We start from the raw sequence: 19,113 nt of genomic DNA, 5'->3' as shown, positions 1-19,113 counted from the left end.
TGAATATGTGCAACAATGTGCAAGTATAGTCGCAACATTTCAATTTCTCAGCACTTAAATGATTCCCAGTATCCACATTCATGCAGTGTGACTCTCATTTTACTCATTATGCGTGTGTTAATCAGGGAAGTCCAAATGAGCAAAGTCCACTTTAAGCAGAAGCCCACAAAGAAAAGATGTCTACTTAGCAAAAAAACTATGACATAACTAAATACTATAACAAGCAAATAAAAAAGATTGCAGAAAAATTAAGAAAAAAAAATGCAGGAACAAATTAAGTACAAAATTTCACGGCATACACAACAAAACAGACACTTCCTATCAGAAGTGCAAGACGTGATACAGTGAGCCCTCATGCATCACCAAAGTAACTCAAATTATATTAAAAAAACTGCAAATTTCAAAACTCACTGTTACACATTTAAAGCATTTCTGCAGCTGTGCCCCCCCCCCCAAACCCTACTGCTTATACTAGCCGTTATCTTGGAGAAAAGGAAACACTCCAAGATAACAATTTCAGAGTAAGTACATATTCCTCCAACACACTTACATATTTCACAGTTCTGTTGATCGGAATTACTGTCCTCATTCTTTCAGTGGGCATGCCCAAGCAGAATACATGGAAGCAGAGTAATATTCAAAACAAAATTTAAAAACAAAAATACACTTAAATTTGAAAAACTAGGGCAACAAAGAAGTGAAAAGTAATGCAACTAATATACGTAATAGCACCTACTTTTTTAAAATCCAGTTCAGTCTCCACTGAAAAGGGTTTTTTTTGACTAAACTTAGTCAGACTAACCTGGTAAACCAAAGCAAAATAAATGGGAGGGGGAATATATATATATATATATATATATATATATATATATATATATATATGGGTTCCTATGAATACGTCAACAGCCGAAACATCGACACTTACCTCATCGACACCACAGCATTGACCGTTCAGAACATCGACAATCCAGGTAAGCGATTTTCCCCCTTACAGGACCCATGGTAGCACTTGTTTCGCTAGTACGACGCTATGGACAACGCAAATTCTCAACAGTCGCTACCATGGGTCCTAAGTGCTACCATGGGTCCTGTAAGGGGGAAAATCGCTTACCTGGATTGTCGATGTTCTGAACGGTCGATGCTGTGGTGTCGATGAGGTAAGTGTCGATGTTTCGGCTGTCGACGTATTCATAGGAACCCATATATATATATATATATATATATATATATATATATATATATATATATATATATACACATATACATCTATCTATCTATATATATATATACACATATACATCTATCTATCTATACATATATATATCTATATATAGTGATAAACATGCAGCAAACAAACATATCACAAATGTCATGAGGCATAATCATCAAATTCAGAGAGAGAGACTTCTACTTAAGACAGAGGTGGGGTGCAGGTTCTCCCATTCCCACACTTGGAAGTATGTTAATTCACAGCAGTGCCAAGAGACTGCTACATCCCTTCCCACCTCCAACATGTCTTTAGTGTAGTGCATTTGGTTGATTCTATGTCCTGCAGAAAAAAAAAATTAATTAAAAGAAGACTGTTGCTTCCAGCTGTGGTGACAAGCAGGAAATTTGTTGTGTGACTAACCCATTAAGGGGTCCTGCAAAGCAAAAGTTGCAGAGCAGTCAGTTATGAACTCACAGAATTCCTCCTCAATGGAAGCAAAGTTTGCTTCTATATTATCTGAATTACAGAAGATCAACTCAACATTAACAGGACATGTATAGAAAAATAAGGACAGACTGGACAAGACTGAAGAGGCATTATCCAGTCACTCAGACCATACGACAGACCTAGACGTCATGTTAGCAGATATTTGAACAAGTCTGGTGGACTCTGAGGCAAGGCATGAACTCGCCAAAGCTATTACAGGTTGACCAAGAGGACAGGGATTGTGTGGAGTATATGGCCAAAAAATTAACTGAATGGGCCATCCTGTCAGTGGACACATCCCAAATTGTGAGGGAGCACAGACTCTTCCTTCCACAATCTTTGGGACAGCGCATGCTCAGGCCGATCTTGGTCAGGCTTGATTCTCATAATTTTAAAGAATGAATTCTGTCTTCATTATGGAAGCCAAGCAATATCACCATGGAGAGGAAGAGTATTTTGTGACCACAGCTACTTAGCTGGCACCAGAAGTGATAGGTTGCTTTCTGTCTGGCGATTTGATGGATAAGGAGTAAATCTGGAAATTAAAGTCATTCCAAGGGTGTTTTTGCCTTCAAGATTGGTTACAGCTTTCACACTGGGGAAAATGCATAAGAAATTTAAAGAATTCCTCACCAGGTGGTGCTTCCTTTCATACACAGCCATCAACACTGGATGAGGGAGATGCTTCAAGATGGTCGCCAACCCCACTCCACTCTTTTCCCTCCTACCCCCACAGATGTTTCCAGGAAAAGGGGTCAAGTTCATAACAGGCATGAAGATGGGTCAGCCGAGAATGCTGCAGTAGCTTGCTAGATAGACACAGCATTGTGAGAACTAGTTCACCCCCCGTTGATATAGACTCTCATTGTATTGTTCAACGGTTCTACTTCTGGATTTTAGGCAATGGGTAGCTTTGTGTTTGTTATCAAAAGAAAATGCTTATTATTGTGTTCCGGACAAATCTGTTTTTACGTTTTTATTTATTTTTTGTGTGTGCGCGCTCTTCTCCTGTCAGCAAACCTGTAGTTAATTACTGGGTGGCATCACCCTGCTTTTGCTATGCCCTCCCCTCCTGATTATGCACTGGAGGTGCAGAGTGGAGGTTAAAGATACAGTGCCATTCTGGCTAATGTGGAACACACTTTAAAGTATGAAGACAGGGGAGGTGATGGTACTTGTCAGTGGATGGCGAGATCAATATGTTACCTATGAAAGTGGCTCTAAGTGGTTTAGCTGGTGAAGGCACATGTCTAGAATAATGCAAAATGAGGTCACAGGGTGTTGGATGCTAATGGGCTTACTGATGTGTGGTCTTTTAGTCCATACAACTGCCTGGTTCTCTGAGGAATAAACACAAATCAGCTGAAATATTTGAGTGGTAGGGACCTGCTAGGAAACTCATAAATTTGGGGCCATAGCATGTGCAGTATAGTCTCTAGTTTGGGACAGGTGAGCTGGGTTCTTTGAAAGAGATGCTGGACTCACTCTCATAAGGGGGTAAAAAATGACAGATGCACTTTAACACTTTATAAGTTTGAATGCGTGGGAAAGGTTAGAGAACTTCCCTATTTTGATTTTTCTTTTTGCTTTTCTCTTTCGCTAGTACACTCCAGTACGGCAGTGGCAGTAGTTATCTCTCTCCATCTCCATATGAAGAGGCTGTATTCCTTCTCCTTGGAAAATTTATTTGGACACTTAGGTCTATATACCTTTTTGTACAGAGTTGTGAATTTTACAATTGTTCTCTTCACTTCTTTTAAGTCTGAACTATTTTTAGCAATTGAAAGCAGTAAACTTAATTGTTTCTCTCCAGTGCTGAATGATAAGGTTCAGAAGATGTGGATGTACCATTCCCATGATAGGGCGTTTTCATTTTTTATGATACTCTCCAAGGGAGGTTAAGCATGATAACCACTGGGGGCAAGGGATGTAACCTGTCTACTCCGTTTAAAAGGGACAAACTATTTTAAGAAAATGATATCAGATACAATATGCCTGCAAGAAACTTACCTCAGTAAGAAAGAAATTCTACAGTTCAATAGAGTGTTTTAGACTGGGGCTGTTTTCAGCTTACCCAGAGGGGAGACCAAAAAGGAGTGGCGATACTTTTCAAGGACAGTCAAGATCTTACTGTTTTGGATACCAAGACAGACAACTGGGGTAGATATGCGTGTTAAAAGTGCAAAGTGGAGGGGATGCTCTGCACCATTGTTGTCGCACATCTTCCCCCCTTGGACTCTAACTTTGGTGCCTGCTTCATTTCTGAAGGAGTGTGTGCATCCCCAGGAGTAGTAGTAACCTGGGAAGAAGACTGGAATACATTCATAGATCATTCTAGAGTGAATGCTGGCAGGCTTGCAATAGCAATCCCAGCCTTAGGGATCTAGGGTGGACAGAAACAGCGAAAGGGATGGTTGACCTAGACATCTGTCTAAATTTTTATCCTCAGGGATTCATATGTATTTTGGCCCATTATAAATCCTGTTCAAATACCGATAAAATCTTTGCTTAAAAGATTAGGCCTACAAACATTCAGGTTTCCACACACTACCTATGTCCCTTCTCAGACAACTCCCCTCGTCTCTTGCTCATTATCCACAGAAGGGCCCTAGGTGAGTAGTGGATGGAGGCTTAACCTTTTTTTTTGCTTCTTAAGGAAATTTAAAGGAGAGTATACAGAAAATGTTATCAATAGTTCTTGAAAACTTTGACCAACGGCTAGGACGAGGCCTTTCACTGGGAAGATTACAAAAGTAAGCTTATTAAGGTCCTCAGAAATAAGAAGCAGAATAGAAGGAGGTAAAATTAGGTTGAAAAAAGAAGTTATGTACTCACCATAATGTTCCATCTGAATTGTTGCTTTTCATTTGTCTTCAACCTGTGGGACACGGATCTGACTCGGTCGTATTTTCCAGCATTGGATCCAAGCTCCTCCCCTATCCATAATGCCCCTGTCTCCTTCCTCCCCTCAGATCGAGTTTGCTGCCAACCATAGCATCCCAACCTGACACAATACCATACCCCTTGGCAAAACATACAAATGGAGTACCACACAGAAGAGCAGGTTATGCCAAAGTAAAGGCTATGTCTCTTCCAGTCAGTCAACCACACAGCCCACGTAAGGCGGGGGGGGGGGGGAGGGAGGGACAGTTAAAGACAAATGAAAAGCAACAACTCAGATGGAATGTTATGGTGGGTACATAACTTCTTTATCTGAAGTCGTTGTTTTCATTTGCTCTTCAACCTGTGGAACAGAGTCCCCAGCTACAAAAAACCTGGGAGACCCTCATGGAAGGATATTCCGGAGCACAACAGAGGCAAAGGATGCCCTGCTTCTGGATAGAAGATCCAGCTTGTAATGGGAGATGGAAGTATGCGACGATGCCCAGGTAGCCGCAGATCGAATATCATCTAAATAAACTCTGAACCCAAAAGGCAGCTGATGTAGCCATAGACCTAGTAGAATGCTCCTTAACTTGACCTGGCAGAGAAAAATCCTTTGGCTGAATACATCAGACCTATGCACTGAAAGATCCAATGAGCAATGGTGACCTTTGATACAGGTTTCCCTAAAAAGGGCTTAGAGCAGGAAACAAAAAGTTGACCAGACTTATGAAAAAACTTTGTTCAGTACAAGTAAAAATGTAATTGCCTGTGAACATCCAGCAGCTGCAATTTATACTTTCCTTTATTCTGAAAATTCAGAAAGAAAACAGGGAGATTGATAACCTGATTAATGTTAGATTCCGAAGCCACCTTTAGAAGAAAAGAAGGATTAGTGCGTAATGACACCCTGTCTTTATGGAACATCATATAAGGAGGCTTAACTGATGAAGGCTTGAAGCTCTGACACTCTTTTGGCTGAAGTAATGGCAATCAGGAAGGCTGTCTTCCAAGACAAACTGCAAATCCACCAAAGCTGTGGGTTCAAAGGGGGAAGAAACTAAGGCTTGGAGGACCAACGCGAGGTCCCAAGGCAGTGTTGGGTCCTTGATTGTGGGTCTAAGAAGAAAGGTACCTTTCAAAAAGGCTTTACAAAGCTTAGACAAAGCCAGGGAAGATGAATTATCTCCTACGTGGAAGCTAGACATAGCTGCCAGCTGAACTTTAACTGTAGAAAAACTAGCACCCTGTTGAAAAATACCTGCCAGAAGCTCTAAAATAGCAGGAACCAGGGCAGTAAAGGGGTCAAAATCACGTTGAGATGCCCAAATAAAAAAAAAACCTTTCCACTTACTAGAATAAACCTTCCTACTGGAAGATTTATGAGCCACTACCAAGATCTTCTTAACCGGAGAAGACAGCCTTGGAGTCCTAACAATCACGGGAAATGGAGCAGTCAAGCGCTTATCTTCTGAGTGGCCAGATCTGGGTGTGGAATCCTTAAAGGATATGAAATTAGATCCAGAACTGGATCCAACATCCAGGGAGGGCACACTATATGAGACCACAGAGAAGGGAACCTTTGGTGGGGGGTTCAGACTGAAAAAACTTGCTGCACTTCGAGTTGAAAGGAGAGGCGAAGAGATTGCAGCAAGGCTGATCCCACTTTAGAAAGATCTGTTTCGCTACTGAAGGATTCAAAGACTACTCGCATAAGGCATCAGGATAGATCTGCTGAACCTGTCTGCTAGAATGTTGAACCTCCACAGAACGTGTGTTGCCACCAGAAAATGGCTGGTGGAAATCACCCACTCCCACAGACTCACGGCTTCTCGACAAAGGGGATAAGACCTGGTTCCCCTTGCTTGTTGATGTACCAGATTACAGACATGTTATCTGTCTGGATGGCAATTGTCGCTAGGTGAAGATAGGCATGAAGAACTCGCAATGGCCAAAGCACTGCCCTCATCTCCAGGACACTGATATGCAATAGGGTTCTCCAGGGAAGACCACATGACTTGGACTCTCCTTCCCAAACAATGCCCCCCACCCAAGTAGGGAGGCATCTGTGGTCACCATGGTCAACGGGGCAGGAAGAATAAATGGGTGACCCCGATGAAGGTCCAGGGATTGAATAAACCAGAGAAGAGAATCCCTGCATGCTCAAGATAAATGAACAGGACAGGACAACGGTAGATCTAGAAATGACCAATGGATGGCAAGAGTCCATTGGAGCACCTTCATGTGCAAGTGGGCTATGGGCACGTGGCCTCCATGGACACCAATGCCCGCAAGACAGATTCCGCTGGGGGAGATTGAGATTGAAGGATGCACAAGACATGATGTTTGAGAGACTGTAGTCTGTTTGGAGTTAGAAAGACTTTGGTCTGAATGGTGCCTAACAGAGCTCCAATAAAATCAACATCCTGAACCGGGTTCAACAGAGACTTGTTGAGATTTATGGTGATGCCCAACTGGTGGACAATCTTGAGTAGGGAATCCCTGGCTTGGCAGAGTCAAAGACTGGAGGGAGCAGAAAGGAGTCAATCATCCAGGTAGGGAAAGACCTGAAAGCCCTGCAGCCACAGGTGAACATCTACCACCGCCATCACTTTAGTGAACATCCTGGGGGCTGTGGTGAGACCAAAGGGTAGTGCTCTGAACTGGTAATGATTGGTCCCTAGCCAATAGCAGTGTCTGTCTATTCTGATGTGATAGTACGTGTCCTGCAGGCCCACCGAGCACATCCAGTCGTTCTGCAGGAAGGGCAGGATACATTGGAGTGTGACCATCTGGAATTTCATCTTGGCAAATGCCAAGTTTAGGGTCAACAGATCCAGGATTGGTCTCAAGTCCCCCGTCTTCTTTGGCACTAAAAAGAACCTGGAATAGATGTCCTCCCTTTGCACGGGTGGAACATCCGGGAGATGCTTGGGAGGGAGTGGCATTTGGGTGAAGGGAATTGAATATCCTCTGGATATGATTTACAACACCCAACGATCATCTGTGATGGACTCCCAGGCTGTTGGGTGCAGTGAAAGTAGATTCCTGACTGCCTCCAGAGACGAGCAGCTGGGCAACCCTTCAGGGCTGTTGAGCGAGCCTGTCTGGGAAAGAATCCTGAGACCCTTAGCTCCTCGGACCCCCTCTGCCATGAGGGCATCATCTATCAAATCCCCCTCTGCCTCTGGGTGAAGGCGAGTCCTGAGCATCCTAGGAATAACCTTGAGACTTCCAGAACCACATCTTCTTCACCCCTCACTGATTCCTGGAAAAAGTTCATTGATGGGTTGAGAAGCGGATTCTGACAGCAGACAAAGTCTTCCTATCCTTCTCGCTCTGGAGCAATGTGTTACATACAGTCTTTACCAAAGACAGTGGAACCACTGTATGGGGCATTTGTAAAAAAACGCTTTAAAGGGCTCTAAAAAGGCACAAAGTCAGAGCCAGGTGTGACGCCTGATGGCAACACCTGCTCTGGCTACTCTAGCGGTGCCCCCAGCGTGAGATAGGAGCCGCATAGAGGTGTTGGAGATGGAGGGGTGGGTCCCATTTGGGAGGGAAAAATCCTTCTTTTCCTCTGCCAACATGGATCCTGGGGCAGACTCCATGACCTCCTTAACTAGGCTGAAGCTTGATCATGTGTGCCATGTACTTCAGTGCACGTACAGAGAACGTTGCTGAAGCAAAGACCCACTTCCCAAAATGGTCCATGGTCCTTGATTCTCGGTCTGGCAGATGGAATGTGGAGCTCTCCTGCGAAAGCTCCTTCTTGGTGGCCGCCGCCGCCACCACCATGGCATCGATAAGGGATCCCTTCGACCAGTGCAGTTTATCTGATGGGGCACTGAGGATCTTATCAGGGCATTTGGGGATAGGCTCCACCATGCTGGGCTCCTTCCATGCCTGAGATGTAATGAGATCCACCAGGATATTAACGGGAGGGGACACCCAGGATGTAGAGGATCCTGCAGCAAATGCCTCCAGGAACACAGACTCGTCAGGGTTGGGTTTTTGGGCAGACCACCCAACACGCTGGCAATGGATCTCCATGATGTCTCCAAAGGAGACATCATCTGGGAGTGACCAGGTGGAACACTCCCCTTCCTCCAAGTCAGTGTCATCCGTGAGAGACTCTGGTGGGGAATCTAAGTGTCCCCTTTTACATGTATGCTTTCGAAGAACCTCCTCAAGGGGGTCTCTGGGGAGGACTCAAAAACTTCAGGCTGTTCCTGTGGAGGAATTCCCTGGGGCAGAGAGGCAACAGCCTGTCCCTGTGGGAGCAGAACGGCTGAATCCAGACCAGAGACAGATGGAGGCAGGATGGACTCAAAGGATGAAGAGTCAAGGGTCTTGACGGAACCAAGAAAACCTTCTCCACCACGTCAAAGGCAGAGGGAGAACGAACCCCTGGAGCTGGGAGAATGACCGGGTCCGTAATCCTCTGAGTCAGCAGGGGAGCCGGAGCCAAACCTCCAAGTGCCGAAGACTCCGAGTGTATGGCCCGGCTCCCTCTTCAGATCCGAGCTCAGTGCAATGGTCAGTATCGATGTATCAGGTACCACTGGCATCAACACCCTCAAAGCCAAGGGACCTTGGACTCAAAGTGTCCAAAACCAGGGGTCAGATTGGAGAAGGAGTGATTGGAAAAAGGCGAATTGCAGAATTCCCCAGAGGGGGAGGGGGGCAGGCAATACTCGCATCTGAATCTGTGTGTGGATAAATCCCTGCATCATCCTGTCAATTTCGGCTTCAGAAAGGCTGTGGGTGGACCTGACAGATGCCAGCTTAGACAGACGGTGGAGAGAGGCCGAAACAGGGGAACATCCCCAAGAAACCTCTGGCTCTTGGGAGAAGCAAGGTGAATGAAGCTGAGGGGAACCTGAGCTGGAAGCTGGGTGAGATTTCTCCGGAACTTGGCCGAGGAAGAATTGTCGGGGGACCACTTCCTCAGCCTATCCTGGTCTCGATGTTTGTGCTTCTCCCCATCCCCGGCCCTCTTGGCGGGAGGTTGAGTCGCAGAGGCCGGGGTGAAGGAAGCAGCAGAAGCTGAGGATGAAGCTTGGGCCTCCGCAGTGAGAGGAGGAAGGAGGGTCTCAAGATTCAGCTTATTCATCCCGTAGATCAATGCAAGGGGAGGGGTAAACACCGCACAGATCGAACAGGAGGAATCCAGGTGTGGGACCCCTAAACAGACTATGCACAGAGTGTGGCCATCAGTGGGGGAAAAGCTTATGGCCACACTCTGTTTATTTCTGGAACCCTGGCTTAGGTGTCTCAGCCATGTTAGAGGAAGCAGAGGACCCACAAACAAACACACACACACCCCTAAAGCAGAGGGAGAGAGAAAAGAGGGAAAGGGGTAAGTTTTTTTTTTTTTTTTTTGAAAGCTAAGGACTGACACCTGAGTGCAAGGGTAGAGGAAGGTGAAAGGGTGGAAAGATAGGAAAGGTCAAAAGGATAGGATTAAATTAACAAAAAAAAACACTCATCAAAAGCCTGGAGCAACAGACCATGATGCTAGCGATATGTGTGGCAAAAAATATCAGAGGGGAGGATGGAAACAGGGGCATTATGGGTAGGGGGAGCTTGGAGCTCGGATCTGATGGTGGAAAATGCAGCTGAGTAGGATCTGTTCCCAGATCCGTGTCCCACAGGTTGAAGAGCAAATGAAAACAACTTCAGATCAATGCTTTACAACATGAGTTGCAGAGTAGCCATCCTGAATTAATGCAGGTAAAGCCTATGCCATAGCAAAGTTAGGTAAGGTTAGAAAACATGGAATGATTTTTCTGGGAACTTCACCCATTTGTTGAATATGGGGGACTTGGATCCATATTTTCTGGGGAGTGCCATAATCTGATGTCTTTGAAGGCAGTTTGCAGAAAATTTGTGTTGCTATGTGAACTCACCCCAACTATTTCTTACTGGCCTCATTAAGAAAGGTAAGGGTTATGGCATTCTTTCAACTGCTGTTGCTGGTTGGGAAGATGATAATGTGCTCTTGGGAAAAAAAGTTCCTCCATTTCTCTCAGAACTATAATAAATTATGAATGATTTGATAGACTTTGGAACTTCCCTGCAGGATACATGGCTAGGAAAAAATATTGAATAAATGGGCACCCTGGATAAATTGCATCGCAATTAATTGAGTCATGTGAATACTGAAGTACTAGAACAGAACATTATTACTCCTAGACCATTTTCTGATTGAGACTTGCAGGTCCCTCTTATTCTCTTAGTGCCAGTTCTTACAAAAATACTGGCATCAATTCTGCAGGAGTTATCTTTGGCATGTCCACCCAGACACGACTCCTACAACCTTATTGCAGTGCTGGGAGATACTAAGTGACATAAATTTTTTATTTTTGTATATAGTTATTACTGTTATTCCTTTGGGTGTTGTTTCTCTTATTGTATTATATGTCTTTTAAATAATGAATAACTGGTAATTAAACTGCAACAGAGAGCCTTTGAACATAATGTGAAGGAGCACTGGTGAGGCATAAGCTGGCACTATAAACTGCAGATTGGCAAGACTTTGATTTGAATGGATTTGTAGTTATATGTGAAAGACTATAATAAAGACATTTGTTAAAAAAATCAGGAAAAATAGGAACATAAATTTGATATGTAAAAAGTCTAAAGAGAATAAATCAAAGTGTATATGGATGAGATGAAGAAAAAACAGCAGCAGTGGGTCTAGGAAAGACAGAAAATAGGAAAGAAAATAATTCAGAGCAGGGATGGAGCAGGGGTCAAGAAAGTGAAGAAAAAAGGGGAATCTAAAGGTAAATGAAAAAAAAAAAGGAAGAGTTGACAAATTATTCGATTCTGTAGCTGCAGGTCAGTCACAATAAGATGTATACCTTTTGCTCATATTTAAAACTTGTAAATAATGACAGAAGACCATCTGAAGAGGGCAGAATATTTTTTATTGGCCACGACAATAGAAATTCAAGTTTTTGTGAAGACAGTACTGTTGTGTAAGTAAACTTACAATAAAACTACATTTTCTAATACAGCACTGTTACAGCAGCCTAAGTTATATGCCTTATATCCTTGCCAAGGATAAGACCACTAGCTAGCTTTCAAAGTTTTAGGGTACCCTCCATGTGTGCAAAATGCTTTGATTGAGCAGAGCCATATAAAAAGCAGTTTGGGCACCAAAAGCCTCAGAGCTTTCCTTGTGTTCCAATAAGGGAGGTTACAGCCTTGAAAAGAAAAATGCTAGAAAGGACTAGACAAACTATAAAAATCAATGCAACTATATACACAAGGGTTTATATAAAATATATCTATCCACACCCTAGCAATATATATATGGGTTCACTTTATAATCTCGAAATTCTGAAATACCGAATCTCAGAATATCGAGATCATAAAGCCGAAACACCACAATCCCGAATGGCCATAACCGCGAAATTCAAAATCCCGACACTTACATACACACACTCACATACACACAACTGCACCCCACACACAAACAAAACTAACCTACACTAGAAACAAGTAGGGGGGCTTTGCCCCCACCCCTGCACCCCCCATGTGGGGGGCTGTGCCCCCACACCCCCCCTACTTATATATTCTAACTCCGAGACCGCACAATTACACATACAAGGGCAACTCACACCCACACATTTCACAGCCTCTTGCACACACACATCACAACCAAATCACACGCTAACATACACTACAGCACATAACCTACACACTCATATAAACTTACCTGCACTTACATCCATTCATACACCACAACACCAGAAGTTCCGAACTTTGAGATTTTGAATTTCGCGCTTCTGGTGTTTCACAATTCCGAGCATTCGGAATTAGAATCTCAGAAAACTGAAATTCGGTATTTCAGTTTTTCGAGATTCTAGAGGAAACCTATATATATATATATATATATATATATATATATATATATATATATAAACAAATAAGGGGGCTGAAGGGAGTGGACAGCTACAACAGTCATCTATAAAAACATGTGCTGCTACTGTAAGTTTGCTTACCTAACTGTACCGTGTTCAACATTTAGATCCCTGTTGCAGTAGCCTAAGCTTTGTACAGTTATATTATAGCTGCTTACATTCATATAGAGAGGAGAAAATAAATCAAGCATCCATGAGCTCCTAGAGTATGGTCCTTGCAAAGCATGTTGTTGACCTAGAAAATGGCTCTAGTTTTTAAATTTTTTTGTGAAAATGTATGTAAACAAGATCAAGCAATACTCATGGAATCCACCCTTTGTAAATGCCATGGTGGAAGACAAAGCCCTTGAAGAATGGGATATAATCCTGCCCGGAAGGGGTTTGATACAAGTATTGCAGATAGAAATAGCATGGGACAACCACCTGGAAATTGTCTGCTTTCACACTTGCACTTTTTCTTCCCCTCATAGGAGACAGATGATCAGCATTCCTGGGGGATTTAGTGCTGTCCAAGTAGTGTCTGATCTGCCTGTGGATGTCCAGAGTATAATGGATTATTTTTTCTTTCTTTCTAGGTTCTGGAAAGAATACAGACAGATTAATAGTCTGACTTAAAGTAAACTCTGAAACCACTTTAAGCATAATAGTAGTATTGGTTCTTGACCGTGAAATCTACTTATAATGTTCCAAAGGAAGGAGCTTGAGATACAGAAAGTAGCCCAGGAACTGAATGGAAGAATTATAAGTACTTTCAACTGTATCTACAGTCTGGTGGTGGGAAATGGAGATGAGCAGGATGAAGACCAGCAACAATGAAATAAATAAATATGAGAATATAAAACATCAATCATATTTGTGAAACATGACTTTGCAAGAAAAAGTGGCTGAGAAAGACTGGACTTTTGTTGACTTTGTGGGTGAACTATAAATGTAAAGTATATACCTCAATTTATGTCATTAATGTTTTGAAGGACACTAAATTGAAAAAAGTAACAATTTTATCTTTTTTAACAATTTTTGTTCTTAATAGTTTTTGTATAAAACATTTCATGATATAAACTGCATGTTATAAAGTAAAACAGTTTGTGCAGTATATAGTCAGGGGTATTTTAAATGCAGGGTGGGGGAATCTTTTCAGTGACTGTTGTATGTGATAAAGATATCAAGGTAAACAAGCATTTTTTAGATGTAAGAAATATAGGCTTTACAATGTAATAAGAGAAGAATGTTTGTACAAAAGTAAGTTTAATTTAATACGCTGTGATCTTGGCCAGCTGGGGGTTGATGGTGGGATATAAAAGTGCACTGATTATATTATGTATGGAAATGAGATGTTCTTCTCTTATTTTTGCAAAGGTGATTGGGTGGATTAATATATAAACAGGCTTTGTAAGCTAACAGGCTGGATGAATTGATACATTTCTTAAATATGCAATGATTTTGGCTTGTTTTTCTGCATTAGAAAATGTTCAGTAGGAGACGAGTAGTCTGCAGTTGAAAGCAGCTATACATTCTGTTCTGTGCTGAGTGAAACTGACAAACGTTCCTGCATGCATCTGCAAAGTTAAAAGTTTTTTTCTCTCTCATTGCTGACTGCATTTCTATGGCAATGAGCTGTCTGCAGATGCAAGCAGTTAAACTTGAGAGTTCTGAGCATTATTTGTTAAATGAAACGCAAAATTTAAGGGCACATGGCAAAAAATACAGCTACATATAAAATTCAAAATTATTGGAAGTTGGCTTTCCAAGAGGGCTGCACACTGATCTCAATTTCAGCTCTTCCAGTGTGAAAAAAGTGATAGATAAGAACCAGTAATTATGCCTGTTTTAGTAAAATTCAGCTACTGGTTAGCAAGTACAATGCTTGGATGCTGGCAAGAAACCTCAACAGCCTGAAAGAAAATCAACTAGAAACGGAGAACAGGAAAAATCCTGCAGCTCTTCAGAAAAATACAATTTAAACTCCAGCTTTGGTAAAAGAGTTGGGTTCTGGTAAAAATACAAGTCAAATGTGTTCAGAGCTTGTTAAAATAAACACTGAAGGAGTATATAATCTCAAATAACAAAAGGCAGGAAAAATGGAAGAACCTTTAGCTATTCAGATGAACTGATAAAACTGCAAAAATCAGAGGTCAAAATGAAGAAAAAAGCTGGCAGAATATGAGACTGCTTGGAAGAGTGGTTTCAAAAAATGGTACAGTTAGAGGACAGACCACACAGAGAAAACCTGAAATTTTCTACTCTGTTAGAGAAACTGAAAAGAACAGATTGTATTACTTTTATAAAAGCACTAATATGTAACTGGACTAGTATTCCACAGCAGGATTTGTTAAATGAAAGGTGGCATTGTGTGTATGCTCCAAACCTGGTCATGAAAAAGAAGCCAAGACCTGTATTAGTAAAGATGCAATCATTGCAGCAGAAAGAGTTGATCCTGACAAAACTGCGTCAGACAGGCAAATATTAAAAATTGGAGACAGTAGAGTAACTGTGAAAAATGACTATTCACTGTACACCAGGCAGAAGAGAAGCAAATTTATCCCAGCAATCTGGGACTGTCAAGACACAGGTGTAAGATTTAATCTGCTGTATCTAGCGGTCTTCAGAAAATTTTTTCAGGGATGTTCAGTTATTTTTTGATGCAGAACAAGCTAAGGAGGAATTGCAAAAGTTTGTCCAAGACAAAATGAGCCATTAAGCAGAAGGGGATTCTGCTTTTCAGTCTTCTAATAATAAAGAACACAGTGATGCAGAACAAGCTAAGGGGAAAATGCAAAAGTTTGCCAAGAAGTGGTGAGCCATCAAACATAAGGGGACTATGCTTCTCTTTCTTCTGATAACACCCAGAGAGAGTTTGGCAGTAAAACTTTTTCCAATGTTCCAAAGGAAAATACTTGAGAGACAGAAACAATTATAGGACTTGATTAGAAGAAACAGGAGTACCTTGGACTTGAATCAGTATCTGGGATTGGGAGATGGATATGTACAGGAAGACCACCACCAACACTGAAATTAGTGAATAATTGTAAGCCTATAAAGCTTCAATCACATTTGTGAAATATGACTTTACAAGAAAAACTGGCTGAGAAAGACTGGATTTTTGTTGACTTTGTTAAACTTGTTGGGCGACTGACGAGCATATGCCCCACTCAAGTCATTAATGTTTGGAAGGGCATAAATGTTCTTAACAGTATTTGTATAAAACATTTTATGTTACAAATGACACTGTATATAGTGAGGCATTTTCAGTTATTTCTGTATGTAATAATGATACTAAAGAAAACAAGTAAATTTTTTCTTTTTAAGAAATGTAGGCATTACAATGTAAAAATAGAAGAAAGGCAGAACAAAAGTACATTTAAGTCAATATGTAGTAATTTTGAACTGTTGGGGTGGGAATGAGTAGTAAAAATGCACTTATTATGTATAACTGAAATGTTTTATTTTACGTTTGCATAAGTTAATGCCTGGATTAATGCCCTTGGCTTAATCTAATGACAATTTTTTTTGTGAATGCAAGTGGCTTTTTAAAAAAAATGAGACCACAATGTAATAAACAGTTTTCTTTCAGCAAATAAATGTTCATTGCCAGCTGGAAAATCTGCAACTGAAGGTAGCTCTACATTTTTTTCTTATGTTTACATGGAAACAGGCTACGGGAGAAGGTAATAAATCAAGACATCGACACCTTGTTTATTCAGAAAAACATAAAATTAAAAGGTACAAGGGCAAGCAGCTCAGTAAAAAAGTTTGAAATTATTGGAAGTGGATAAGACATAGCAGCTTTTCTGGTAACTAAACACTAATGCATTTATAGAACAGTGTATAATTTAGTTTTATTTAATGATAGCCATTGCATTTTTTCTTAAGGCTAAAAGTTATTTTTTTTTAAACATACAAGCTGTGTTTCACATCTGGGAGTGGAATAAAGATAAGAACAGACAGTAACTACATAGGCTGCAACATGCATCTTAGCATGGATAACCCAAATATTAGGTTAATTAATGCCTGTTAGTGCAGCTGCCAATTTGGGACAATTGTTCCTATCAGAAGGGTTAAATATTTTTGAAGATGTATGCAGTTTCGTGTTTGTTTTAAGTTATGACATAGATTCAAATGGAGATAACAGCAACTGTATAAAGGATCAATCTGTTAAACATTAGTGGGTGTATGCAACACAAAAGCAGGAAAAAGACATTTTAAACAGCTGTCATATATTATAGGTGGGAATAATAACTTCTTATCACAATGAAAGATATTATTTTGGAAAGTGTCCTCACATCTATAGACAAAAATGTTAAGAGTATTGAATTATACTAGCAAATGCACAATGCAAATTGCAATGCTGTAGGAGACATATTTGGAAAGAAGTGAGCATGTGAATTTGATAAAGGATTTCAGGATGGATACTCAGCAGAATATAAGGGACAAAGGAAAAGGGAGTAACATATAATTGATGGAGGAAAAAATATATAGTAATGGTAGATTTGTGGTAGTAAGGGGCTACTGGCAAGGAAGGAAGATTATTCTGGCATGTATTTATATTCTACTTAAAACTGCTATTATGGAGCTTAAGAAACTTTTGGGAGAAATAATTAACTTTCAAATGGGAATATTTCTTCAGAAGTTATAGCCGAGTGGGATAAAATTAAACTAAACTTTAAAAATATGGTATAAATAAAAGAGAAAGAGAGATGGTTAAGGAAGTAACAATTATTTAGTGGGGCCCATAAAAATAAGTGGAATCGCACAGGATGAAGAGGTGCAACTGCAGATTGTTATAGAAAAAATTAGAGAGAATCTGAATAATATGTATGAGTTCAGAAAGATTGCTGTTAAGCAATTATTTTTTTAAATAACTCCAAAGCACAAAAACTTTTATCACAACAACTTAAGCAACAAAGTAGAATGGGATGTTGCCAACTCGGGAGTGTATAACAAAATACAGAGATCCCATAGGGGTAATTAGAGATATTTCATAAACTTTATTAAAATCTGTATAAAGCAGAGGAATGTGGAAATCAAGAAAAACCACAAATGGAAATATTTATGCAAGACTTAAGTATGCCAAGGTTAGAGGTAGATGACGCTCATCATTTAACACTTAAGACAGGAACAGATGATAAAAATGGTGACATATAATCAATCGGCAAGAATAGATGGTATTCCTGTGGCAGACTGAAGCAAGGAGAGAAGGAAGTGATAAAGCTCTAGAATGTTTTAACAGCATTTTAAAAGGAGGGGGAGCACCAAAATCCTGGAAGAAAGCTGTGGTGTCTGTAATACCTAAAGATGGTAAACGCCCATCACACCCAGATTCATATAGGCCCATTTCAATTTTAAACCAGGATTATAAAATGCTCATCTCTAGAACAGCTAAAAAGAATGGACAGTTGTGGATAAATTGAGCAATATAGTTTTGTGCAAGGAAGGCAAACATTTCACAACATTAATAGAACAATGATTATCCAGAGGGAAGCAGAATGTAAGAAAATACCACTGCTGTTGGTGGGTCTTGATACAGAGAAAGCATTTGACACAGTAAGCTGGGATTGTACGAGTAAAACAACTGAAGTATTTGTACTCCCTGATACAGTAACAAGGTTAATTAGGAGGACATATGAGGGATCAGAGGCAAAAAAAATAAAGTAGGAGTGTTCCTTTCTGATAAGTTGTGCCTACACAGATGAACCAGGCAGGGTAATCCTCTTTCCCCTTTGTTATTTGTGTTATATTTAAAGTCATTGGCAAAGAAAGTATGGGGCTCAGAAATTCAAGGACATAATTGGCATGGTAATCAAGAAAAGTTGGATTTATTTGAACACAGTATTTTCTGTGACAGAACCAGAAAAGGACATCTCAGTGTTGTGGAACATTCTGAGACAGTTTCATGTTTTTTTGGGAATATAAAATTAATGAAGACAAAACAAAAGTTATAGCTGTAAACTATGTACCCACACATAAATTGGTTCAGCAATATCACTATTTATGGGGAGATGCTAAGTATTTAAAAGTATGGGTTAAAAAGGATTCTTTTTATGGCAGCTAAAGATGCGTCAGAACGTAAACAAAAGATAATACAAAAAAAACCTGAGAAATTGGAAGCTCATGTTTATGTATGTGGATGGCAAGATACAAGCAATGAAAATTATCAGTCCATTTAGTTTTATATATAGGTTAGGCATATTTTTAACAACCAGAGGAGAAGTTATGGACAGTGATTAATAAAGAGCTGAAGGATTTTATCTAGGTGGGAACACTGTATATGTCAAGTGGGATAAATTGATCCTCCCAACAGAATAAGGTTTAAGTTTTAAGGTTTATGATTACCTGATTTGCAGGTATATTTTAGAGTGACACAGTTGAGGCTCATGTGCATAACACAAGCAGAAACGGGGGGGGGTGGAGATTCAAGAAATAAGGAGAGGGTGGGATTTTGGATGCATATCTTTATGGAGAATACAGATTGTTATATTCATAAAGTAGGAGAAAACCTAAGCCAACACAAGAATGCAGAAATGAGATTTTGCAAATAGGAATGATTGAAAGTAGGGGTACAGTGAATATGCAACAGGGGCTTGAATTTACTGGAAAAAATAT

General features: G+C 40.6%; 1 protein-coding gene across 1 annotated transcript in view; it reads right to left on the bottom strand.

Annotated features, from left to right (window-relative positions):
* PDE7A (phosphodiesterase 7A) overlaps positions 1-19,113 on the bottom strand; it is a 1,297,734-nt gene that overhangs the window by 682,973 nt on the left and 595,648 nt on the right. The gene's annotated exons all lie outside the window — the stretch shown is intronic.

The sequence above is a fragment of the Protopterus annectens genome, chromosome 3.part0 (genome assembly GCF_019279795.1).
Source record: "Protopterus annectens isolate FY-2018-M chromosome 3.part0, PAN1.0, whole genome shotgun sequence".
Taxonomy (NCBI): domain Eukaryota; kingdom Metazoa; phylum Chordata; order Ceratodontiformes; family Protopteridae; genus Protopterus; species Protopterus annectens.
The sequence above is the reverse complement of the archived record's forward strand: the minus strand, read 5'-3'. Positions and strand labels throughout refer to the sequence as shown.